At 38.2% G+C, this 27,123-nt stretch overlaps 1 pseudogene; it reads right to left on the reverse strand.

Annotated features, from left to right (window-relative positions):
- Positions 1 to 27,123, reverse strand: part of LOC132845434 (trichohyalin-like) — a 65,111-nt pseudogene that overhangs the window by 12,602 nt on the left and 25,386 nt on the right.

A 27,123-nucleotide genomic window follows, 5' to 3' on the forward strand; every position in this document is an offset into this window, starting at 1 on the left:
CAACTTCCTATTAGAATCAAAAACTACAAAGACGTAGCTACAAGGCTTCAAAAGCAACGTCGCTACTTTCTAGTCAACTAGCTACACGTTACTCAGCTCTTCAGAATCAGAAGACATCAGAGCGATAATTAGACAGTAGTCACATGAGCATTTCTGTCTTACTGCTACATTACACTCGACACTGTAGATTTCTTGTATGTATAATCACCTATAATGTGAGAAAAATCAAATCGTTCTCATTGTTTTGTTGACGTTTGATGGAGAAGGTTTAGTTTCATGCTGCAAGAAGCTCTTTCTGTAAATCTCTGTAGACCAGAACGATTCCACAGGCGTAATTGAAAGCCTGATTGTCGCTGATGGTCGGATAATATCTCACAGGTCTCGACTTATTACGTTGCCTGTGACAACAGTGCATGCTTGAGTAGACAGTAAGAGAACCCACGATACATGACCCTCTGAATAACCCTGAGCAGCATGGTGCCATCGGAGAACTTTACAGCTACACCGTATTCACACCAACACAAAGTGAAAAACGTTCCAGGGTAAAAAATAAAAAGAAGAGAAAAAAAAAAAAAAAAAAAACGAACGCGTCCTGATGACGATCCAGGCCGTTATTTGAAATTGAAAGAATGGCGAAGATTGTTAATAGTTGTACTCCCAGCTGAGGGCTGGCTGTCACGGCTGTGCAACTCCACTGCTTAATGTACACTCATGCTCCATCTCATCTCTCGTTCCATTATTCCAATCTTCAAACTGCCGTTTCATGCACACTTGGGCTGGCCCCATGCAGGCCTCGCTATTTATTGAATACATTTTTTACACCCAAAAAACATTTTTTCCACCTGAGCTGCTGCTTGCAACTTTTATGACTGGAGATATATCTTAGCACGAGGGGAGAGAGAAAGAAAGAGAGAGAAAGAAAGAGCTTTCCACTTCTCTTTAAAATTCCCTTCATTTGTTTGCCCCACGCTTAGAATTGATGTGGATGAGCAAGCGTGGTGCAATCTGAATGAGTCCGTCGTTTGTTTCTATCATTTTCTTTCAGCGTATTGTTTAAGAGCAGGCCATCATGACTCTCATATCGTTCTTTTTTTTTATATGGAAAATAAAAGCAGTGAAATAGGTGCTCTCCAGCTGTGAGACGAGGTAAAGATGCTGTGGAAAGGGTAAGTAAACGCCAATCAGTGTGTTCTAGATTACAGCGGTGTTGTGGATGATTTCCCAAAAGAGCTGCTCATGTCCAGAAATTCAACACTCCCCATTAAACCACAACATGAACATCATACACACATACACGTGTGTACGAATCCAGGAATTCGCCTGTGCCCTGTGCGTCGCATCTTTCACAAAGTGGATGCTAATTGGCGCAAGTCGTCAGGCGTTGTCAGACAGTCGGTTCTAAATCATTAGATGTGTACATCTGAAACAGCAAACACATTAACTCAGAACTTAGATTAAGATTCGGATTGGTACATTAATGAATACACAGAACTTATTATCGGGCATGTATACATTCATTCATTCATTCATTTTCTACCTCTTATCCGAACTACCTCGGGTCACGGGGAGCCTGTGCCTATCTCAGGCGTCATCGGGCAACAAGGCAGGACACACCCTGGACGGAGTGCCAACCCATCGCAGGGCACACACACTCTCATTCACTCACACAATCACACACTACGGACAATTTTCCAGAGATGCCAATCAACCTACCATGCATGTCTTTGGACCAGGGGAGGAAACCGGAGGACCCGGAGGAAACCCCCGAGGCACGGGGAGAACATGCAAACTCCACACACACAAGGCGGAGGCGGGAATCGAACCCCCAACCCTGGAGGTGTGAGCCGAACGTGCTAACCACTAAGCCACCGTGCCTCCATTCGCATGTGATACAGGAATAAAATAAAATATGAAAGGATAAGGAAGGGAGGAACAGAAATGAAACACACCCTAACACTTAGCTTAACACTTAATGAACTCTAATGACAACCCATTCTTAATCTGTAGGGTTTCATTTGGAGTTCAGAGGCTTTGCAGCTATAACAGATTCAACTCTTCTGCGAAGACTTTCCATAAGGTTACGGAGTGTGTTTATGTGTGTCACATTCCTAGATGCTTGATTTCATACACCTGTGGCCACGGACATAATTGAAACACCTGAATTTAATCATTTGGAGGGGTGTCCCAAAACTTTTGGCAATACAGTGTATATCTGAGGATATTTTTCAGTGTTAAGATGCGTGTGGAATAAAGTGAAACACAGCTCTAGAGGAAGTTTATAAAGGGGTATGAAATCCACACTGTACAAAATGTCATAAAGAAACGTATAAAGAACCGTGGAAGTCTAACCATGATCTGAAAGAAGAATAAAATTTAGATAGATTTTCCTTCATGCTGGGCAGAAAGGCAAAGTTGACACAAGAGTGATGGTGCACTGTTTTATGATCTGCATGGAAGAGTCATAAGAAAGGAAACACTCACTCACTCATCTTCTACCGCTTATCCGAACTACCTCGGGTCACGGGGAGCCTGTGTCTCAGGCGTCATCAGGCATCAAGGCAGGATACACCCTGGACGGAGTGCCAACCCATCGCAGGGCACACACACACACACACTCTCATTAACTCACGCAATCACACACTACGGACAATTTTTTCCAGAGATGCCAATCAACCTACCATGATATACCATAAATTCAAAACATTCACTTGGATTTTAGTCCAATAATTATGTAATACAATGAATGTTTACACATTATGTAAAGGGTTCGAAACTGAATGTCTCCTTGTTACTCGACTGGATTTGTCAGAACTACACTTTTTTATATCTTTAGTGTGTATCCTTTCCAAAGAGACGGATGTAGTGTATCTTTAGTTTTTCTTTCTTTCTTTCTTTCTTTCTTTCTTTCTTTCTTTCTTTCTTTATTTGTTTGTATTATTTTTTTCTGTCATGCTCCTTCAAATCTTTCTTCATGGTGTGGTTTGATCCACAGCATCACCTTCAATACAAAGTAAATATCATAATCACACAGATTAGTGGTGTGCGTGTGTGTGTGTGTGTGTGTGTGTGTGTGTGTGTGTGTGTGTGTTGGCAGGTGGATGATGTGCATCTCTTTAGTCGTGCAGTGACCCTATCAGCTGCAGGTCAACAATAGATAGAGAGTGATGTGAAATCCATTCCATGTGCCTTTGTGATGACGCTGAAACTGAGACTTTCCAACAAAATTACACCAGCTTTATAAATAATCACAACCCGAACCAGACGGGGTTAAACCCCCTAATTTAAGTGATACTTCAAAGCAACAAACATTATCTTTCCTCTGTGTGTGTCTGTGAGAGAGAGAGAGAGAGAGAGAGAGAGAGGTGAGAGAGGTGAGAGACAGAGGAGTTAATGCAGTGGGACATCATCCCGTGTATGTGTGTGTGTGTGTGTGTGTGTGTGTGTGTGTGTCTATGATTGTATGATTAGACTGGGACAGCACTGTGGGAGAACTGCCACTATCATCCAGCTGCTCATTCTTTTACTCCATCCTTTATTCCAGCTCTCTTCTTTGCCATATTTAACAAATAAAGCAACCTACAAGAAAGGCAGGAAAAGAAAGTAAACTTGATCTGTTAGAAATGATGCTTGTTCCCCACCATAACACCAGTGTTCAGTGAATCTGGGAGGACTTTTTCTTTTTCTTTTATGTTGGACTCATATATTTTGTAAAATTCCCATTCCTTGTGCAGACCTATACACACACACACACACACTCTCTCTCATATAATTGCCGTTCTAACATTGGATGTAATTTATAGTACATTTCTGTGTAAATGCTGTCATGAATCAAACCTAACTAAAATGTATAAATGTTTTGGGTTGTTGATTTCCTTTGTGCTTGTGTGTACACCTAAAGTTCAGAACTGAAAAACCACTAAAAATGATTTTTTCTTTTTAAAAAATACACAAACTAAATCTTAAATCAGATAACAGACATTCTAAACCTTCCTCCTTTACAGGGTGCCATTACTTTTTTTCTAATTCAGTGACATGGGTTATTTGGGTTATTATTCATTGATAGACAGGTCACTGACATTTTAAATAATATTTGGCAGTCTCATGTAATTGAAATAAAGACAACAAGGTGATTTAAACTCACTCACTCACTCTCACTCATCTTCTACCGCTTATCCGAACTACCTCGGGTCACGGGGAGCCTGTGCCTATCTCAGGCGTCATCGGGCATCAAGGCAGGATACACCCTGGACGGAGTGCCAACCCATCACAGGTCACACACACACTCTCATTCACTCACACAATCACACACTACGCACAATTTTCCAGAGATGCCAATCAACCTACCATGCATGTCTTTGGACCGGGGGAGGAAACCGGAGTACCCGGAGGAAACCCCCGAGGCACGGGGAGAACATGCAAACTCCACACACACAAGGCGGAGGTGGGAATCGAACCCCCAACCCTGGAGGTGTGAGGCGAACATGCTAACCACTAAGCCACCGTGCCCCCCGTGATTTAAACTTGAAGGTATAATTCATGTATAAAGTCACCATAACTCTTGTTACTCAGTTAAGGGTTAGTGTGTGAAACTTTTTACACAAACTCAAATGCAAAATATATTTTAGAATACGAACATCTTCTAGGGAGAGAAAGATCACCATCCGATACTCAGCTACTGCAATGCATCAGCTACCTCAGACACACGCTAACCCTCCCTCCTCCACAGGGTGCCATTACTTTTGTCATAATTCGGTTATGTTTCTTCATTTTTTGTCTGGTTTTCTATCACTTTCTTCCTCTTTTCATTGAACTGGATCATAAATAATGAATTGTGTTTCGATTCTTAAGCTTCAGTTGAAAATAAAAATAAAATCTTTATTAAAATGTAATTTAATTCATTAAAGTTTATTAGACTTTTTACACACGCAGTAAATTTAAACAAACTCAGGTGCGGCTTATACTGTAAGGTAAATAAAAAAAAATCCAAAAAAAAAAAAAATTTACAAAACAGTTAATTAAATGTATGTTTAATAAAAATTAAATAAAGTTATCTATCTTACAACTTAACCCAAGTCCAGCTCGGCCTCACGGTGGATTTTCTCCTGCACAATGTGAGCCTGAGCTGCAGCCGAACGAAGCCCTAACACCTTTTCATTAATATTCAGTGGTGTCACCGGGGGAATTTATCATCATTTATCAACATTTAAGGCTAATTATTATGACTGACGTGACGGGTAAATGAGGTCAGTGTAAAGTGTCAAAAACATTATGAGCCCAGACACGCTGAGGTGTTTAGCATATAGAGAGCTTTTTATCAGCATGTTTAACATCTCAATAGTTTGCAACGTACAGCTAAAGGAATCAATAATCGGCTGCATGCCATAATAAAAAAAAAAAATTAAAATTAAAAAATAAAATAAAAAAATACAAGATCATGATTTTGGAACTATTTTTATTGTGTAAAAAATATTAATTAATTTATTAATTAATTTATTTATTAATGTATTTGTTTGTTTGTTTGTTTGTTTGTTTCTTTCTTTCTTTCTTTCTTTCTTTCTTTCTTTTTTATTTATTTTTTTATTTATTTATTTATTTATTTTCTGTGGATTCTTATGAAATCCCAGCACACAAACGATAGTAACGTATGAATAAAATAAATGAAAGCCACGCTAGTGCTCGCAGCGACGCTTTATTGCTCTTGTAGGGTGAAGATTGAGGGCGCAGCGTCTCTCCTCGTGCAGAAGTGGGCATCACGCCATGCTTTGTGCTGCCTCCATGTACGACTCACTGCTGCAAGCTGTACAGCCCAGATGTTCAGCTCTTCACCGACATGAACGCGTTCTATCTGTTAACCCAACACCTACAGTGTCGGATCTAATGTTGAGTTCGCTCTTTAAAGTGTAATAAGAATTAACTTTTATATGTTGACTCATAATGTTGAATTACTGCTTACGGGCTTATAAGCGAACACTGCGAGAGTTAACACTAGTTAAACGCATTGTAAAGGTGAATTTATCTCTAAACATAGGAAAAAAGCTGAAATTCAGAAATTAGCTTGTTTGTGGTGACAACGTGTGTAACTAAGCAACGATGCTCTTGTGTTCGTGTACTTAGATACTCTTTAAAAAGTTTCTACACTCTCTAAAGTATGTACTTTTTCTTCCCAACAAAAGAGTAGATACTTTTAGCGCATAGTATCAGTAGGCGAACTGGGAGTAGCATACGTGTTAGCATACTAGCATCTAGGCTAAAGGCATAAAGGCATCATGTATGTGAAGTAGATTTGATTTCCAAATGAGTCAAAATCAGAATGTCATTCAAAATAACAATAAAAGAACGATACAAGTCAACTTCCTCTCGACTTCTGGAACATTTTAAATATTTTAACTAAAATGCGAAAATGAACTTCATGCAAGAATGGAAATATTTCACAACCTATAAAAGATTCCCCAGATAAAAGGATGTTTATAGCCTAAGATATTCATTCATTGATTCATTCATTCATTTTCTACCACTTATCCGAACTACCTCGGGTCACGGGGAGCCTGTGCCTATCTCAGGCGTCATCGGGCATCAAGGCAGGATACACCCTGGACGGAGTGCCAACCCATCACAGGGCACACACACACACTCTCATTCACTCACGCAATCACACACTACGGACAATTTTCCAGAGATGCCAATCAACCTACCATGCATGTCTTTGGACCGGGGAGGAAACCGGAGTACCCGGAGGAAACCCCCGAGGCACGGGGAGAACATGCAAACTCCACACACACAAGGCGGGAATCGAACCCCCAACCCTGGACGTGTGAGGCGAACGTGCTAACCACTAAGCCACCGTGCCCCCTGCATAAGATATTAAATCAAACAAATAAAATGTAATTAATTGTAATGATTATATTTCAAGATAGTTAAACCTGGTCCAAGCCCTAAAGTGTTTAGTGTATGTAGGGATGTGTACAGTATGTTGTATGTTTCATAGCTAGGATTGAAGTTATTTATTCGTACAGGTTGTGTTGAAATTTCCTCCACATGTCTGCAAATGTCATATCAGTAGGACGGCATAAACGACCAGGCAAATTTTTGTAACTCTGGTGACTGAAAATATGTTTAAATCAGTGAAGTAAAGCAATCGAATGTGTCAGTGTGTTTCACTAAGCTGAAATCAGGACAGCGAGTAATCGCTCATTTGCAGAAGCCTTGAGGAGGCGCAGGGAGGTTTTGGGCATGCCGAGGCCACCTACGTGCCTTACAAAACCCATAACCACTTCCTCGCCTCTGCACGTGCACACACAGATTGATCCTTGAGTTCTGCTCTCGCTACAGGCCTCCTTCCCTCATTAATTTTACTGAGTCTTCCAGATGGGAAACAAAATATTAATTTTATTCCGCCTAAGGCGCGGGGGCTGCATGCGAAGGTGTTCGGTTAAAGCAGGAGGATATTTTGGACATGCAGGAGTGTATCAGCGAGGCCTACGGGTGGCCACGGGCTTCAGCTTGTCATAAGTGTAATTAATTGAAGAGCGAAGATGAATCGGAATGAGAGTCACGTGACCCAGGCGTGATGACTGCGGCGCCCCCTTCCTGACTCAGAGTCATGGCAACGGTGCACAGAATTATGTAAATTAATTGGCTCTTCCAGTGTGGCATAAAACGCTAGTGGTACTGCACTACATGGTACATTAGATGGATCAGCACAGAATAAACGCCATTCTTTACCAGTCTATGTGTGTGTGTGTGTGTGAAAGGGGAAAGGACTTCTTTTCAGCGCTGGCATTGTTGTTCAAGAACCTGTGCCAGCGATTGAAATTCCACTGCTCGTCTAAACGCATGGGTTTTGCTAAAGTACAGGACGTGGAAATGCCTGCTGGTCATATCTCGCTATCGCTAATTTGTCCGCAATGTTGCTTTCCCACCTGCTGTGTAACTGCTGAAATTGCCATTGACAAGACACACATACGTGGCTCTAATTGCCGAGTCAGTCCAACGATCGTCACTCACGGCTCTCGCATTAATGCCTTTCACATTTCAAAGACGTCCTGGATTATGCTAATAATCTATGCGTTCAGGCCTATAGCTTACAGCACTTTTATTAAATTGACATAAATCCTACCCACTGGAACGTCTCCACATGCGAGCAAAGGAAATCAAGATAACGTACGAATTACCTAAAAGAAAACGTACATAAAAGTGTATGATGGAAATGCTTCTATTGTCATATAAGATATGTTTACAGAGACCAGTTAGAATAATGACGGGCTGTTACGAGTGCCTTCTCCAGACCAGTGGAGCGTCGATTTCTGCTATTGTCAAACTGGTGATGATAACGGTGTGGCTCATTTTATCGAAATATGCAAACAAACCACGTCCCATCAGCTTTGCAAAAACAATTTGATTTTGAAATGAGGCATCATATTGTTTAGGCAATTGAGCGTCCCCAAAATAAAAATGCTCAAAGGTGAATTTTTTTTTTTTTAATTAGAAAAATAACATGTTTGTCAAAACGGGAAATGTTTTATGAACAAATAACAAAAAATGAATTATTAAATTTCAAAGATTTATTCATAGAAATATGTATGTAGGTATGTCTGACCCAATTTCACCATGAGACAACATTCCCTGCTAGTGGGATTCCAGTGTAATCCGACAGGAAGACAGAACGACAGCTCGGATCAGGAAAAGAGGAAACACGAGTGACGGCTGGCTTTCTAATGACAGAGCTCGACCCGTCTTACGCTATTGTCCTCTCTGCGACTCTCCCTCTGAAATACATGTGTCACTGCAAAGTGACAAATAGCACATATTAATTAGGCACTAGACTGGGAAAGATTGCTGTTATTAACCGGGAAAGGGGAAGGTTGGATTTAATTGCCTGTGACATCAAAGTCAAGTGACTGGTATTTCAAGCATCATTTAAAATGTTTGATATGGAGGCCATTGTGCTGAGAGAATAGCGAGTCTATAAATACAAAAGGCAGAGTGACGGGGAGGACAGACAGTAGTCAGGCTTTGATCTGAACATCAGGTCCACTGCTGATCGTGTTCAGCTGCTGACACATCCAAGAGCGCAACTGAATGGAGACACACATTACTGTTGTTTTTTTTTTTTTTTCTCTCAGATACACACAATGTTCTAACTGCCATTATTTGTGAATGTGTTGTTATTATTCATTTTTTTTTGTTTTGTTTTGTTTTATTAGTAGTAGCACATAAATGTTGTATAAAGCTCAGTTTAACGATTCGTAAAGACGAACATATCATAACATGCTATAATGCATAACATGCTATAATGCATTCTTAACACATTATATTCTGTACGCTGCTGTATTAGCACGCATAATTTATTTACTTTCTTTTAGCTAAAGAATTTCAAAATAACATTTTATATACAATCTTGTACAATACATGTTCTTATTTGTGCTGTTATGAATAAAGAAAATGCCAAAAATGGCAGTTAATCATTTTATAAAGCCAACAGATATGTATAATGATAAAAGTTCGTACACAGTATATTGATTTATAAAGATATTCACAGCATGGTATAATGCATTCATAACACTTTATACACATTGTTGTAATCATTTATTTGTTCTTTCACGGCAAAAACAAATCCTTTATATGTATATTGACTTGGGACTACATTCATAACATGTTATAAGCATTCATAACACATGATTACATTCCTAACACAATAGACACTGATATAGCTAATCAACATCAGAATGACAATAACTCCTTTTAAGAAGATATAAACACATTGGATGACATTTGAGATGCATTTTTATGCGTCATGAGTTAAACGCAGTGTGATTAAAAGAAAAAAAAAAGAAAAAGTCTTTATTATATGGCCACATATGCATTACAGCACAGTGGAATTCTTTCCATATCCCAGCTGAGGAAGTTGGGGTCAGAGCACAGGGTCAGCTATGATACAGTACCCCTGGAGCAGAGAGGGTTAAGGGCCTTGCTCAATTGCCCAGCAGTGGCAGCTTGGCAGTGCTGTGGCTTGAACCCTGACCTTTAACCTCTTGAGCCACCACTTCCCGTTTATGATATATGTAGAGTGTATTTATGAGACACGTAATTTTTTTCAAGCAAATGAAATGATCAGTACATTAAAATATTACAACATACAACTATGTGTGTTTTATTATTTTATTAAAATAAACACAAATATATATATGAGATATATACAAGGTGTGTGAGGTGTGTGTGAGATGTGTATGAGGTGTGTGTGTATGAGGTTTGTGAGATGTGTGTGAAGTGTGTGAGTGTGAGGTGTGTGTGTGCGTGTGTATGTGTGTGTGTGTGTGTGTATTTTTTTTTCTATCACAGAGTTATAAGCAGTATAAACATTACTTGTTACATATTCTGCTGACAATGTATATATACTTTATTGATATTTGAATTAAATGTATGGGAATGTAACTACTGTCATGGTCATGCTAGTTAAGCTCATTAAACTTGACCCACTGACTAGTCCTAAGAGGTTTTTTTTTTTTTTTTAATAAAACTCTCTAGTCCTGAGAGTTTTACTAGTCCTGAGAGTTTTACTAGTCCTGAGAGTTTTACTAGTCCCGATTATTAGTTTTATTATTGTTAATATTTTTTTTTTACCCAAGGCATATAGATATGGTGCCAGCTCCAGTTGTGTTTGGTTTCATGAAGATTTTGGACCTTCAAAGAAAATTTGCCAAACCTATGAGGACTTTGAAGAGAACAACCTCTTCATCAATACACAAAATAACACGTTGTATCTCCATTGTTGAGCATTTAAAGGCTTCAGCATGGAGGAGTTGGTGTTGAATCCATAATGAACTCAGACGATGAGCTAATTTATGGGTTGCTCTGGAGCTCCTTGTTATGCATCTCCAAATTGACTGTATATGTCTGTAGAAATTACATTATTTATTATAACCCAAATGAGGATGAGGTTCCCTCTTGAGTCTGGTTCTAGCTCAAGGTTTCTTCCTTTTCCATCTAAGGGAGTTTTTCCTCACCACAGTTGCCTCAGGCTTGATCATTATGGATAAATTGGGATAAAAACAAATGAATTTAAACAAAAAAAAAAAAAAAAAACAGAGACAATGTGCATTAGTAAAAGTGGAATACAAATCAAATTGAATTGAAATGTTATTATTATTATTATTATTATTATTATTATTATTATTATTATTATTATTATTAGTAGTAGTAGTAGTAGTAGTAGTAGTATAGTAGTATAGTAGTATTAGTAGTAGTAGTAGTAGTAGTAGTAGTAGTTCTGTCCCCAAAGACAAAGCTCTGAACTTTAATTATATTTTTGGGTGAACTGTGCAAAACCGTTCATCCTAAAGATTTTCCCTCAGCTGGTGATCTGATGTTGGGGTGAAGACGCTGTCTGAGACTTCACGCCAACATATTCCTCCAAACATTCGGGTGAGAATAAACACCATCATACACAATGATGTACACAAACCTTTTATATACCATTTTCATCCTCGCCTAAATCTAGGATGGCGCAGAGTCATCCTGGAAGAGACCACAACCATTCAGGCAAGAAATGGTTCATTATTGCTTAAGAGTGATCCACTTTGTGCTGATGCTTTTCTCAGCAAAATATAAGAACATAAATGCTATAACAGTGATATCAGATATCAGAAAAGTTTTGTGATGGAAATCTTCCAGGCTCTTACAAAGCTCTGAACCTGGAGAATGCTTCCATACATAAATAAAAGTCTCTTTCATTTAAAATATCACTGAAAACGATAAGAAAATATCACCATGTTAATGACACATTCTTTTGTAAAATAATGCATTTATTTTCAGATTTTGCATCAGATTTTGTTGACATGTCCCTGTGAATTTTAATATAATAATAATAATAATAATAATAATAATAATAATAATAATAATAATAATAATAATAATAATAATAATAATAGTATTACTGTGGTATAATTATGACTCATAAACTCTTCTGACTCATCCTATGAGGTTTAAAGGGTTAAAACCTTGTGAATAATTTAACCCCCAGACTTAACTATGTGTGAGTAAAGTTATTTGATTTGAATTTGAAATGAAGTCTCATTGCAGCGCCACAGTAAGATTCAGCAAGTCAGTGAGATATGATATGAAATGGCGGCGGCCTTGACTAATGATCGGGGGGCAGAAGGGGGGCAAGTATGGCACAGAACTGCACTAGGCTGGTTGTTGCCATAGCAACAGCACGCTTGCACACTTCGTGCAGACCCCTACCCTAAAATTAGTGCCGAGGTACGGTGCGGTGCCTCCAACGCACACTCCATTCCGGCTTCTCCTTTATTAATTTTTTTTCTCTTCATTTATTCTTATTCTTATTTTTTTTATATTCCAGCAGGTCATCAAAACACCACACCCTTCAGTAGCCAGCTTTTGGTATCCTCTGTGTCACAAACCACCACCACAACCACCTCCACTAACATCACCATCACCACCACTAAACAACAACCACCACTGAGCACAGCCAGAAAAAAAAAAAAAACTATCTGAGATAACCATCTCTGCCAGCTGGATAAGCTTTTCCTCAGCCTGGACTCACACAAGCGCTCCTGGTTTCCGTTTGAAAATCAGTAGGCATGGAAAACAGGAGGGGACGTGCCATAATCCGACTTGTATGAGATACTCGCTGTGCTCGGTTGATTTGCTTCTTTTTTTTTTTTTTTTCTTTTCTTTACCATTTATTACCAATCCCAAATCTGCTGGGCTACAGACTTATACCTTTTATCATCCGATGCCAGTTCTTGGGAGAAGAATCACCACTAGAATCCTCAAAGCCGAAAAGACGATTTGAATTTGTGCACGACGTTGTCTGTAAAGAAAGTCAGGCAGCCATTTTGGACCTACTTTTGTTTTTATTATAAAACATAGCATCTTCCACACGCTTGAAATGAAACCGGTAATTGTACGATCGCCAGAAGAAGAAAAAATAGTCCGTAAATTGTTTGTTCTCGTTTCCCAGTTCAGAGCGTGCCTCCAGAGCTCAGCGTTCTGCAAATCTCACCAGGTGCGCTGCACTGCAAATTATCTGATCGACAGGGAGGCGAATACGGCGTCCTGATGATCGCAGGGCCGCATGGTACATCATTTGGAAAATGGCCTATTATTTTTGTGACCATTAAAAATAATTTACTGACTTTCAAATCCTGATTTCCCCCAAGAAACGTTTAAAGAGAACATTTCCAGCTGAGCAGCGTGTGATGTCGAGGATGATGTCTTATGTAAAATAATACAGTCGCTCGTTCATTACTTCACTTTCATCTTTTTTCAATGCTGTTTACTAAGAAGAGAACAACCATGAGAAAATATACTTGATGTAAACTTTTAAATGATGACATAAGAAAACAAAAACAAATCAGAATAAATGTTTGTCTCTGTCTCTTGTCTATATACATATATACATACACAGACATACTGTATATATATAAATATATATTAAAACTCATCATCCATCCTGCTTTATGAAATTTTTACGCAAAGCTGCATGACAATATTGCAAAATGGATCTCAATAAATAAAACGTTCCTAAGTCGAACATAATATATAGCTCATATAAATGATGTTGTTTTGAAGTCAGCGCTACAACCTCCCTTTATCAAAACCTGAGTGCTAGTCGTGAAGTGATATTTCACTTCTGATTGAATTCTGCTCAGCATGTGAGACGATCAATCATTAGCAACAACAATGATTTACGTCCGAGGACATCAGATGAGTTTCGTGATAAATATGCCAAATGTTATCTTTCCATTTGTGGAATGCTAAATGTAGGGGAATTTGTTATGGTGTACAATAGGGATGTGTTTAACTTGTGTGTAAATGAAGCTAAATCTATAATGTGTATAATTAAGCGGTGTAACATAAAACTCTTAATGAGCACTAAGAGACTGCGAATTAGCCGAGTTTCCCCGACTTTGTTTCCTTACGGTCTTATGATAAATAGTTTAAAATAGACTTAGCATCTTACGTTATCTTTGTTAAAGCCGCTCTGAGCATTACCAGAAACCCTGTTTGTGTTGCCATGAACTTCATCAAAGTGATCTGGTTAGCTGGTTAATTTATGTGTGTGTGTGTTTGATTGGCTGGCAGTTTGTTTTGATGTTTTTTTGGCCGTGCCCCCTGCCAGACTGTATTAACAGAGCTTTCACAGTCAGCTATCTGACACAATAGAATGTATTCTGGAAAATTAGCACCTGTAAACACATTTTGGCAAGTTTACTCGAATGCTTCAATTTCCTTTCAAAACAAAGCCAAAAATCTATAAAGCGGTGTTTATTATAGGTGCTCATTTAGCAGCGGGTTTCAGTCAACCGTGTGAGCTGTGTTCTCTAATGCACGATTCAGGTGTGGTGCGATTCACAATGCTCGTAGTAGATCGCTCTGAAATAAAAATAAATAAATAAATACATAAATAAATAATAACAATAGTAATAATAATAATAATAATAATAATAATAATAATAATAATAGTTAGTCAATTATATGTATATTGTAAATAGCATAGTTGCCATTGTTGCTGTGGTATTGGTATTGTTATTGTTGTTATATATTTTAAACAATTTTGAAATTAAAAGTCCCTATTTTTAACCAAGCAACTTATAAATGCATATTATTATTATTATTATTATTATTATTATTATTATTATTATTATTATTATTATTATTATTATTATTATTAATGTTGTTGTTTTCTTTCAAAAAATGTATTAATGTATCTAAATCTATGCTTACCACTTAAGGGGGAGAGAGAGAGAGAGAGAGAGAGAGAGAGAGAGAGAGAGAGAGAGAGAAAGAATGAATGAAAGAAAGAAAGAAAGAAAGAAAGAAAGAAAGAAAGAAAGAAAGAAAGAAAGAAAGAAAGAAAGAAAGAAAGAAAGAAAAATAAGCATACTGCAAACCTAAATAAATAAATAGACATACATACAAACAAACAAGCAAACAAAGAAATAAATAAATAAATGTTTTTATATTTTTACAGATTCTCTCCTGGATCTTAAGCAAAAATTGCATTGTAATCGTTTTCATTCTTTGTCATATAATTATTTGTTATAACTCAACTAATACACAAACACACACACACACACACACACACACACACACACACACACACACACAAACACACACAAAGTCATTTTGAACATAGTTTCTACACATTTTGTGCTGCAGAACTGTTGAATATATCCCAGCCTGTTCATGTCATATACAGAAGAGTGCAGGATGATAGAAACCACGATGAAGTGATTGTAATATTCTCTGTAGACATCTAACCAGACGCACACCAAACACAGGCCTTAAAACTCTACACACTCTGTGGCCACAATGGGGTTGGGTGGAGGGTGTAAAGGGAAATACATAATGATAAGTTGCTTTGTCCTCCCTTCCTACACACACACACACACACACACACACACACAATCTCCACTATGTACCACTCTCTCGGTGGGTTCCAGACTGAAATTATAATGAGAGAGATTATCACACTAACACCCCCACTACACACACACACAGACACACACACACACACACACACACACATACAGAGTTTCCCCAGTCGCACAATGTCACTGGGTTGGGCCGTTTCTGGAGGACAGGAAGCAAAGTGCCGATGAGGAACACACTGATGTTAATTAACAGACTCTGACACAGATGCCATGCTTGTACTAGCACAAGAGGTGGTCCGGCACATTATTAAATTTTAGCTTATTTCCTCTTTATTTTGTACCCACCCCTCCCTTTTTTCCAGCCTACGCTTGACTCTCTTTTTAATCTTCTTGACACACTGTCCTCGCTTTACAACAGCGATGCCGAAATTGAACTGGCTTTGAATGCAATTAAGCTTGCCGTAGTCAGAGGCTTTTGTGTAATTCTGTATAAACTGTTCTTTTTTAATCGCCTCCACCATAAAGAACCCATAAGACATTTGCATTATCACCTTCATTTGTTCCAATCTGTTTAAATCTGTGATCCTGAAAATATTGTGACATAAAAGCTAACTGCTAGGCCACATATGGCGAGCTCTCGAGCTGCGGCTTCCCCTTGAGATGTTCACACAGTCGGCATGTGGAGACTTCTGCAGACATGCAAGTGGCATTAACAACAGAAAGAGGGAAAAAAGTTCTGCTGTCTATCCATCAAGAGGTGGTGAAACAAAAGGCCTTCAATTTGACGGCTTGCTATTACAACATCATTCGGTAATTAAGCTCAACCTTGGTTACACCATAACAGTGTGAGCAGGGCGATGACACATATGTTCAAGCCATATCTGCTGCATCCAGCTAATCAGCGGACTATCGAACTGAAATAGACGTGTGACTCACCACGCCGTCTGTAAACGTGTTGATAAGCGGCACATATTGCGATGTGGGAATTCGTGGGAGGGAAATTCAAAATATGACAGCTAGCACGTGAACAAAGAACTTGACGTGAGGGTCATGTTGTAGTGCTCTTCCCTCCGTCACTCACCATGAACAGTGTCAGAGCTAACAAAAGCATCTTCAGGGTTTGTTTGCATATACTGTATTTCACACCACAGCTCTGTGACATGAATCACACCAGTGTGACTCGAAACTCCTAATTGTGTGTGTTATTCACACAAAACAACTCGTTTATTTATACTTTCCTAATACAGTGTGTCCATAAAGAAATGCGATGATGCCAAGAATTGTAGCGTTTCCCAAGATCTCTTTCACAACCATGAAATACTTAACTCTGAGGCAAGTATGTTTTTAACTGAGGACACAAATAAAATCTATTTTGACCATAATTAGTAAAAATAAACTTGGAATGATATCTCAAGGCCCAAAATAATATCTCAAAAAAGCTCATTAATAAATTAAGACAAGAAAATAATAAATTAAAATCAGGCAATAAAGTGTTAATAAATAAAACAAATAAGTGTACATTGATAAATAAATAAATAAATAAATAAATAAATAAATAAATAAATAAATATTTTGGCATTAAAATAACCTTAAAATAATTCAGATCCAGTGGCTAATGGAACAGATATTAAAGACAGACACAATAATGCAGTGATTTCTGAAATAATGTATATTTGTGAAACTTTAGCAATAAATCTATTGTATGGAAATAACACTATGAATACACATGACATATAATATTATAAATCAGGATGTAATTGAATAATATATATGAATATGAATATGAATAATACATATACACACAAAAAGAATTCTTAATTGTAAAAAAAAATCTGTTATTATTATTATTATTATTATTATTGTTGTTGTTGTTGTTGTTGTTGTTGTTGTTGTTGTTGTTGTTGTTGTTGTTGTTGTTATTATTATTAGTAGTAGTAGTAGTAGTAGTAGTAGTAGTAGTAGTATGGCAGTGGTGTTGGCAGTGATAGTAATAATAGTAGTAATATAATCTTGATAAGACTTGGAATAAGGTTTTTACTTGAATGACTCTGCAGTTGAATGAGTCAAAGTTTTGCTAAAAATACATTCAGAATATATTTTAAATTTAATATATGTTCCCAGTTTAGGCTTCATGACATGCTTTGTCTTTACGGTGGACAAAAATCTCCTAAATATGCAAAACCTAATCCTAATTATTCTACCCAGACCTATAACGGTGCAGAGTAATGGGCTAATGAAAAGCCCAGGCAGGGTTAGCCTAGATTCTGGAGCACTGAAATGCCAATTAACTTGGAAAGGTAAATATGGCAGGTGTTCTCGGTGTAGTAGGTAGAGCAGTGAGAGTCGAGCTTAAGCAGTCACTCCAGTGCAGGAGGGGTGGGGCAGAGAAGCGACATGGTGCCGCCCCCTGCTGGTAATCTCTTTTGATTTTCCCTCCATGTGGTCACTTAAAATCAGTCCCACCGAGCTTAGTGGTGCAAAGTCTCTCTCTCTCTCTCTCTCTCTCTCTCTCTCTCTCTCTCTCTCTCTCACTACACACTCTCTCTCTCTCTCTCTCTCTCTTTCTCTCTCTCTCTCTCACTACACACTCTCTCTCTCTCTCTCTCTCTCTCTCTCTCTCTCTCTCTCTCTCTCTCTCTCTCTCTCTCCTTTAGCAAAGCCTGGATCTTTCATATTGTTCATGCTGCTTATTTTATTTTTCGTCCATATAGGATACCACTGGTGTAACGTAGGAAAAAATATTATTATTATTATTATTATTATTATTATTATTATTATTATTATTATTATTATTATTATTATTATTATTATTATTTATTAATATTACCCAGTTCTTCTTTCTTTTTCGCTTGAAGTGACATTTGGTGTTTCTGATCTGTAGAAGATCTTTTCTCCTCATTTGTGTCCCTTACAATAGATCTTCAGGGGTTTAGAGGATTTCCTGGAGTTTAGAAGCCACACACGACATAATTCCGTGTTTATTGATCTAACTCTTGCTCAAAAAAAAATTTAAAAATAAAAATAATGTTTATTAAGATGGTTTATAAAGATGTTTAATGTCCAGTTAGATTGGGGACATTTATGATGAATTATAATGAACAATTTAAATATGTTTCAATCAAATTCGACAAATATTTATTCATTACAACAACCAACTGATTTTGAAATCATTTAAATCCCCATCACTTTTTTTTCTTCTGCTCTGTCCAGGTGAGAGAGAATGAGCTATAAACTCTGTCTCCCTCATTAATGCTGTCTGTCCTTCGTTTCTTGGGTCCACGGGAGACTAAAGTCTAACAAAATTAGTATGCCAAAAAGCCACCCCCTCTTGGGGCCTGTAATTTTCTTGCAAATGATTTCCGTTTTAAGGATGAAACAAACAAGCCAATGCCATTTTTGTTCCTCCGACGCCAGGGGCAGGAGTACGCATGCGCACGAGCATATGAAGACTCCACAATCAGCAGGTGGTACTAAAGGGGAAGAAAAATAAACAGCATCAAATAAATATATGTACTTTATATAGTGTCTTTAAAAAAAAAAAAAAAGAAAAAAGATAATAAATATATAAATGTCATTCGAATGGAGAGTTCTGTGGCCAGGAAATAGTGTAGTGGTTTTATTTTAGTTGATGTATTTGGCAAGACTGAAAGCCGAGTCAGAGCTCTGAGGTTTACACTGAGGGTCTGAATGAATTCGGTTTTTCTTCTAAAAATCAGATCTTTTATCCTTCAAAATGCAGTTCTATGGTTTATTAATTATATTTCTTTTAATAAATAAATCTCTGTGTGTGTGTGTGTGTGTGTGTGTGTGTGTGTGTGTGTGTGTGTGTGTGTGTGTGTGTGTGTGTGTGTGTGTGTGACGGTATTTTGGCCAGGACCAATACTACTACTACTACTACTACTACTACTACTACTACTACTAATAATAATAATAATAATAATAATAATAATAATAATAATAATAATAATAATAATAATAATAATAATAAATGTTGTTCAAAAAATAAACTCACATTTTAAATGAGTTTTTTTGTTAAAACTTTAATAAAAAATAATTAGGAAATCATTGCACCTAGGCGTTAATTTCCCTTGAACGTTTTAGTTCATTCCTTTGCATATAACGGTTATTTACACACAAGCGCACAGTGTGTAGAAGTTAATTGCACCGTTTTCTCATCATAAACGCGCGTATAAATCACGGCTGTGTGTAACTGTATTACGCGTGTGTTATATTTTTATGTTCCTATCGTGGTCTGCAGTAGCTCTCCATGATTCTCCATAACAATAAATCATGTTGGCTCCATCATTCCCAGGAGCCTTGTGCTTACCAGCCTTTTATTCCAAACGCAAGGACAGTCTGATTTAACAGAGAGTTTTACAGGTTATCTGTTGAGCAGGTATTATTATTATTATTATTATTATTATTATTATTATTATTATTATTATTATTATTGTTGTTGTTGTTGTTGTTTCTTCCTGTGTAATATTCGTTATAGGGTATTATATAAAGCATTATCAAAGCAAGATTATATTGCTTTCTCCATTTAGTCATTACAAAATAAAAGTAACATTTTTTTTGTCTTGCAGTCTTAACCCGGCTGGAATTGCGTGCTGGAAAACAGGTTGGAAAAGAGGGCTTTAAGTCGACGTCCAGCTGGCGGTCCTTACGAATTATTGCTCTGCACATTTTTCTCAAACGGAGAGAAGTGCGTTTAGTAGTACACTTGTGTTTTTAATCTTGCCTTCTTTTTTATTTTGTTTTTACTCAGTTGTTTTTTCTACTTCCAAATTGTTTCCAAATTTTTTGTGTGTGTCCGGGAGTCTGACATGAATGTTCTAGAGCCGTAAACTTCAGCGTACTTCAGCCTTAAACATCAGATCTTTATGGAAACCTTGTGTAGAGACTCGAAATTAAGCTGTGGAAAATTTTAGACAGGATCATTCCCATCATGCCAGCTCTCCAAGCCGTGTAGACTTGGAGTGCTCTCTCTCTCTCTCTCTCTCTCTCTCTCTCTCTCTCTCTCTCTCTCTCTCTCTCTTTGTGTGTGTGTGTGTGTGTGTGTGAGAGAGAGAGAGAGAGAGAGAGAGAGAGAGAGAGTGGAGCCACAAGGCCTCACCTGTAACAGTCTTTCATTTTAGCACCACTCCGTGCCGTGTTTTCAACGCTATTTGCGCAACATGTTATAAAAGCAGCACATGGCAAACACCTTGAGGTGTACTGTACTATGAATAAAACAAAACATCTCTTTAGGTTTTCTTGGTGTTTCTGGTCGGATGGTGCACGGTCACAGTGTGTCAAGTTCACGTTAGGTTTATAAGAAAAGGAGCCTCAGTTTTGTAAGAGATGCGCTTTACGGCTGATGGAGAGTTTGAGTGGATAGTGGTGGATATTTAGAGTTTATGTGTGTAGTTTGAGTTTGTGCGCGCGCGCGTGTGTGTGCGTGTGTGTGTGTGTGTGCGGGGGGAATGTTTGAATGCATGTGAAAAAGCTACAAACTTGGTAAATCCCACATTTTTCCCCAGAATGCACAGTGGCTCTGCGCTATTATTATTATTATTATTATTATTATTATTATTATTATTATTATTATTATTATTATTATTATTATTATTATTATTATTATATATAGTCCAAACTCAGCCTTGGAGTTTTTATTTATTTATTTGTTTCTTTGTTTGTTTGTTTGTTTGTTTGTTTGTTTGTTTGTTTGTTTGTTTGTTCCATATTAGTGGATTATCTTTTTTTTCTAAGCACTTCTGCTAACTTCAACGTGTTTTCACAAACTTTTTTTTTTTTTTTTTTTTAAATGAATGCCTTTAATTCTTGGTTGATGGCAACATCAGCACAGCTCTGTAAATTGCTCTTTAATGAGATTTTGCTACAGGGGATAATCTGCTACTGACAAGGAAAAAAAAGACGTCTTGAAAACATCTGTAGACCTATGATTTCACTCTGAAGATTTCACCCCCTCCCCGTGTCTCAGAGAGAAAAATGGTCAGTATACAGAAATAACACGCCGCCATCTGACCTGATGTATGTGACTTAACTTTGGGGAAAAGTGAACTATTTTTTTTTTTTCATTTTTTTTTTTACATCGGTTAATGAGCCTCTCAGTGTTATATAATGTGTTTCAGAAGATTTCTGTTTTTGTTTTACACAGATTTATATCCATGTCTAATATCTCAATTATTAAATTGCTTATAGATGCAGAGAAGCCCCTGACCCCAGCAGTGCAATGTGTGGCTCATTATCTTCTCATATTCAAGTGATTAATTTAATGGACCTTTAAACCAGGTGTTGCTTTTCAGAGTCATATCATAAACACTTGTATCTTTACATCTGTGCTTGAATCCATTAAAACTATGTCTGATTTCTATCTTTTTCCCTGTACATGAAGAGAATACCATAAGTTTGCTTTCACCTTTTATGTAGATGATTTAGCAGACCAGTGAGCATTGAGATTTATCATACACACTGTACATGAACACATCATATTTCCATGTCATCTTCTCTAAACTTATTGTCCATGTACATATTTTGGATCCGCACTGGAGAGAAGGAATGTTCACCTGCATCCCTGTCCTCCAAGTTCATGTACTTCCAGGATTCTGCAATGTAGATTACTTCCTCCAGGGAGTCTGGAGATGATCCCAGAAACTCATCCAGCTCAACAGACAGGCCTGGCTCACCTCCAGAAAAAATAGACCATATCATGCAGCGCTGCAGCCAAGCCAGAAAGCACAAAATTATATCTGACACTTTGCATCATGTCAAATTTTATAGTCTTAGTTTTGCCAGTTTCTCTCTCTCTCTCTCTCTCTCTCTCTCTCTCTCTCTCTCTCTCTCTCTCTCTCTCTCACACACACACACACACACACACACATACACACACACTCACACACACTTTCATTTTTTCTGTTACTAAGACATGTATATTTTGATTTTATTCCCATGCTTGTACATTTGTTTTTACCAGGAGCTATGTAAAAGGATGTTAATGTTAGCTTGCACTGTATTTGTGCAACACAATTACTGTGTCCAGTTAAAGCTTTGCAGATGTGTCTTGCAACTCTCACCTGCTGTTTGTACAAGCCGCATTCGTTTCCAGCGTGCACTGCCCTAATTGTTTTGTGTGGGTTTTGCTCTGTGAAGCAGACACGGAGTCAGTAGCTGCCAGGATAATTACAGAGCAGGCGCTTTCAGTGAAAGGAAAAGAAGCACTTAGTAATCCACGGGTCTGGTGTAAACCTTTCGTCTGACAGAACGCAATGTTGTAGTGTACACCAAATGTATTATTCTAGCCTGATTCAATTTTCAAATGTATTCATGCAGTATAAATCAGGACATGATGTTATAGTGAATATTATGTCTTACGATTTCAGGTCATCGGTCTCGAACTTTCACGGATAACTATCCCGCCAAGACATGATAGCTCATCTTCAAACCTGCTCTCAGTATCTATACTTTCACATGAAGCTCTTTTTCTATTTGTGTATATAACTCATTATTATCTCCTGAATGACATGTCAAAACAGAATCGGTGATTGGAGCTTGCGATGATGCCAGAGATTGCCTGCTGGCTCAGCAGGATGTTGGATCTTCAGTGGTGCGAATGGGCACATCTTGTCTGGCCTTGCTATTGCTTTGGCCCTTTTTTTGGATGGAAAACACGTCACACCCAGAATCACCATGCCAAGCACCAGCATCCAGGCTCTGGCTGACCGATCACAGGGCACAGTGGCCACTGAGTACCTGGTAGCCATTACCACCTCCACTTGACACAACGCTGACCAACCCTCATGGATAGTGGGATGAAAATGAAGCCCAAAACATGCACCATGTATCCAAAACTTTCATCACATTTATATAAACAGTTTATTTGTAATGCAGTTCCAGTTTCGGTTATATTCTATAATCTGATGTTGGATGGTTAACTATTTGTTATAACAGCAACTTCGGAAGTACATCTGGCTGAATTTATCATATTTCTATTAATTAGTTCAATGTAATACTGCATTGTTGCTATAGCAACAACTAATTTTCAAGGAAAATTTAAATCATCTGAAGCTAGAACTAAGTAAAGTTTTAGGTTTTTTGGCTCAAAATAGAAAACAAAAATAGCCTGTTGATACAATAACTAATTTAACTTAATTTAACTAGTTACAATAACTAATTTAACTTATTGTATCTGCTTTTTAATATAAATTATAACAGATGATTTAGAATATTACCTAGCTATAAATGGATATAATAATTTATGGGTCATGTATTTATAAATGTAAAAGGTTTTATGTTACTATATAAGTGGTATGGAACACTTTAGGATGTTTTGTTATTGGATAGTAATCCACCTTGATATGCTTTTTTTCCTATCAGCTGATTGGTGGAAAACCAAACGTTGCATTATTTATGTAAATAGTTAGGAAATTTCAGATACTTGATGATTACTGTGCATAAATACAGATGCTAATAAAGAACTACAGTCTGAATTATACTTAGCAGAGTTTAGTTATTTTCATCACGTCCTCCAGACGTTCGTTGTATCATTCAGGCTTGTGTTGTCTGTTGCTGTGAGCCATTTCTACCCATATAGAGAATCGAACCTGATGCATGAATTGTAACAGTGTTGTGTCTAAAGTCTAAAAAAGAAGATGGCTCTTTAAAATCCAAGCATGTGCGGCGGCATGTATCTGCTACTGTCTGATAACGACCGGCGGGATTTTTGCCTTCTATCCTTTTCTTGTCACGGCATTTCGAAGAGCACAGCGAATCTCTGGGTGCCAAATTAAGCGGCGTGCTGATCCACGCTGGCTGCACGGGGTAACGAGCAGGCCCAGAGGATATTTGCAGGGTCACACAAAGGAGGTGCTGGGGAAGTGCAGAGGAAATCGGGGCTCCAGCAGGAAGCCTCGCCAAGTCACTAAATTCTGCAGGCCATCCTCGGTGGCTTATAAGCACTTGGAACGAGATCTCGTTGGCATGAGCCTGACTACCTCAGACCAATGGCAAAGTGTGTTTAGGGTATGAGAGATTCAGTCATTTGTGCGAAAGAGGTTAGGGAGACCTGAGGAACGGCGAGGACGCTGGATGTCAACAGTATGATGCTTCGCTTTAATCTCAGTCCCAGTAGAGCTCAGCACCAGATTCTATCATGGTCTGTGAGCATTTAAAAGGAGAAAATGTCACAAACTATGCACGTCTTGTCCATTATCTCAACAAAGACCCATTCTACAACGCCACCATGACACTGAATCGAGTCCCACTGTTTTGTCAATGTGGGGTATAATGGAATTAATAACATCAACTGTGCATTGCCGTGAGCCCTTGCGGTTTTTTTCTTCCCTTTTTTATCTCTGAAGCATATACTATGTGCTCACAGGGGATGATTTACTATTGGCAAGAACCTAATGATGCTTCTCTGGTGCCGAACGCTGCATCAAGTGAAGCTTGCATTCTCTCCAGCAATCATTGTTTCAACATTAAGAGTCTGGACTTCCTGCGATTGCCTTTTGTTCTTTTTCTTTAATAAATGGTGTCGTTGCCTCATACTTCCAATTTGGAATAAACACATCGCTCCTTTACAAATATTTGACACCTCAGTCATTTATGGAAGCTGTAATTAATGCAGAGTTTGTTATACAGTCTATAAAGACTTATATATGCTACTGTTTCCTTTGTTTTGTCAAAGTAATTATGGGTTCTGCTATCTGTATACTTGATGAGTTTTTTTTTCTTCTTTTTTCCTCAGCGCTGGCTGATAAATAACAAAATAACTCAAAGCCTGCTTTGTATTCGGTAATTAAAGTGAAAAATATAGCAATGCAAATCTTTAATTGGACTCCAAGAGAGAGATTCAGATTTTCTCTTTAATGATAAGAGATGACTGGGGACAGAAAAACAAAGTGCGTTGAAATGTGATGGTGGAAGTTCAATTAATCACAATACAGAAAACAAGCAATTTACCATACAGCGTTCTTCTCATTCAGGGAATCTCACAACCCAGGTAATGTTCTTTTAATCATCTCAGTGCGACATTAGCCATCTCATAGAACAACAGATGGATTTAAAAAATCATGCCCTCACATAGAGCGAGCGTAATGTTTAACCGGCTGCACTGAAGCAGTCAGTAATGATAAGCCACGAGATCTCGTTGTACTGCCTGACGTGCCTTTTGTTATCAAAGTGAGTCTGGATGCTTAATACCAGCTTTGGCTCAGAGTAATGGCATTCCCTCAATGTTTCGGTTGGGTTAATTAAATGTTTTGGTCCTGGGTGTATATGTAGTAAATGAAATGTAAATTATTAAACGAACCCTTCTTTCATTCTTTTCATGTGCACTTGCTCGTCTTGTTGTCTCTTTTATCCTCCGTCAGAGATAAAAGTTCATTTGAAGTGTTGTCTTTCCACTCATTAAAGCTGAATTCCACACCATCTGTGAAGTGACACAAACACACCTGCTCTGCTCCCTGCCGCCTCTAATGACTTTTCACAATGTGCAGGCTAGCTCACCGAGTCAACGGAGCTCCATCAAACAGCCACTTCACTCCATAATTACACTTTTCAGATAAACAATCGAGTCTTATTTTTAATAGAGTGCTAATAGCTGAAGTAATAGTATACCCGCATTAAGTATGATACGATGCCACAGCTGTGTAAAGAAGACCACTGGATAATGGTTGCAAATAATCTCTTTGTGCTAAACCTCTTAAGACCTTAAGATGGTTAAGGAAGTCTTGACTGGATTTGATGAACTTGCTGGAACCCTGCGTGTGTGCTGACAGCAGAGGAATCAGTGCTGGACACTGGATGAAGGGATGTGTGGCAGACGTTGCCCTTTGCCCGCTCGATCTGTTCCCGAGTCGGGGGTGAGACAGCCGTACCCTGCTGTGGTCTTCTGTAACCAGAGACTCTTGAAGTGATTGTGTGCACACACCCTTGCAGCTTTACATAAAGCATTGCATAAAGACGTTAGGGACAGTCTGGTCACTGCTTTCCTTGCTTGCTCCCTCCCTCTGGGCATGAACTCCTCCAGGCCAGGCCTCAGACCACCCCGGGCTGGTCAGCAAACCCTGCTTACACCTGCCATAAAACTTGAAAGCCATTGCTTTGAAGTGTTCAAAGCCTAGCTGCCTGACCTTTGATGCAACTTTGGCCACAACACATGTTTAGCGCAGTGCGTATAAAGCAGCCTGCTCTGTCCGAGGACTGTTTGGCTACATGTGTGAGATGTAAGGGTCCATGCATGGCAGCCATGCATGGCCTTCATGCTGTTCCCAGCAGCGTGGGGGTGGGACGGGGGTCAGCAGCGGGAAAGAAAAAGGCCAATAGAGATTGATCTCTACCAAGTCCTTCATATGTTCAGCAGTAACCCTAAAAAATTTAAAATAAACTCACCGTCAAACAAATGCTTTCATTCTGTGGTAGTTCTGTCCTCACATAGCAAGGGCTGAATCTTTGTGTTTGATATTAACTTAAGCTTAACATCACTATAAACATGAGCTTCCTGTTTTTGCAATAAAGACTGTTTTCCCCAGAAGGGGAAAAAAAAAATCACGTGGTAGAATTGTGATAGCTAAACATTACTTAAAATAAATTCAGGCTTCATCTTTCTGTTTTTTTTTTTCAGTTGCTGCTTTGGTTGTTGACCTGCATAAGGCGATGAATATTAAAAATCCATAAGCAGTTAAAAACACCATTAGGCATAATGAGGGTCATCGTAAAGTTC

Source organism: Tachysurus vachellii, chromosome 5, assembly GCF_030014155.1.
Source record: "Tachysurus vachellii isolate PV-2020 chromosome 5, HZAU_Pvac_v1, whole genome shotgun sequence".
Lineage (NCBI taxonomy): Eukaryota > Metazoa > Chordata > Actinopteri > Siluriformes > Bagridae > Tachysurus > Tachysurus vachellii.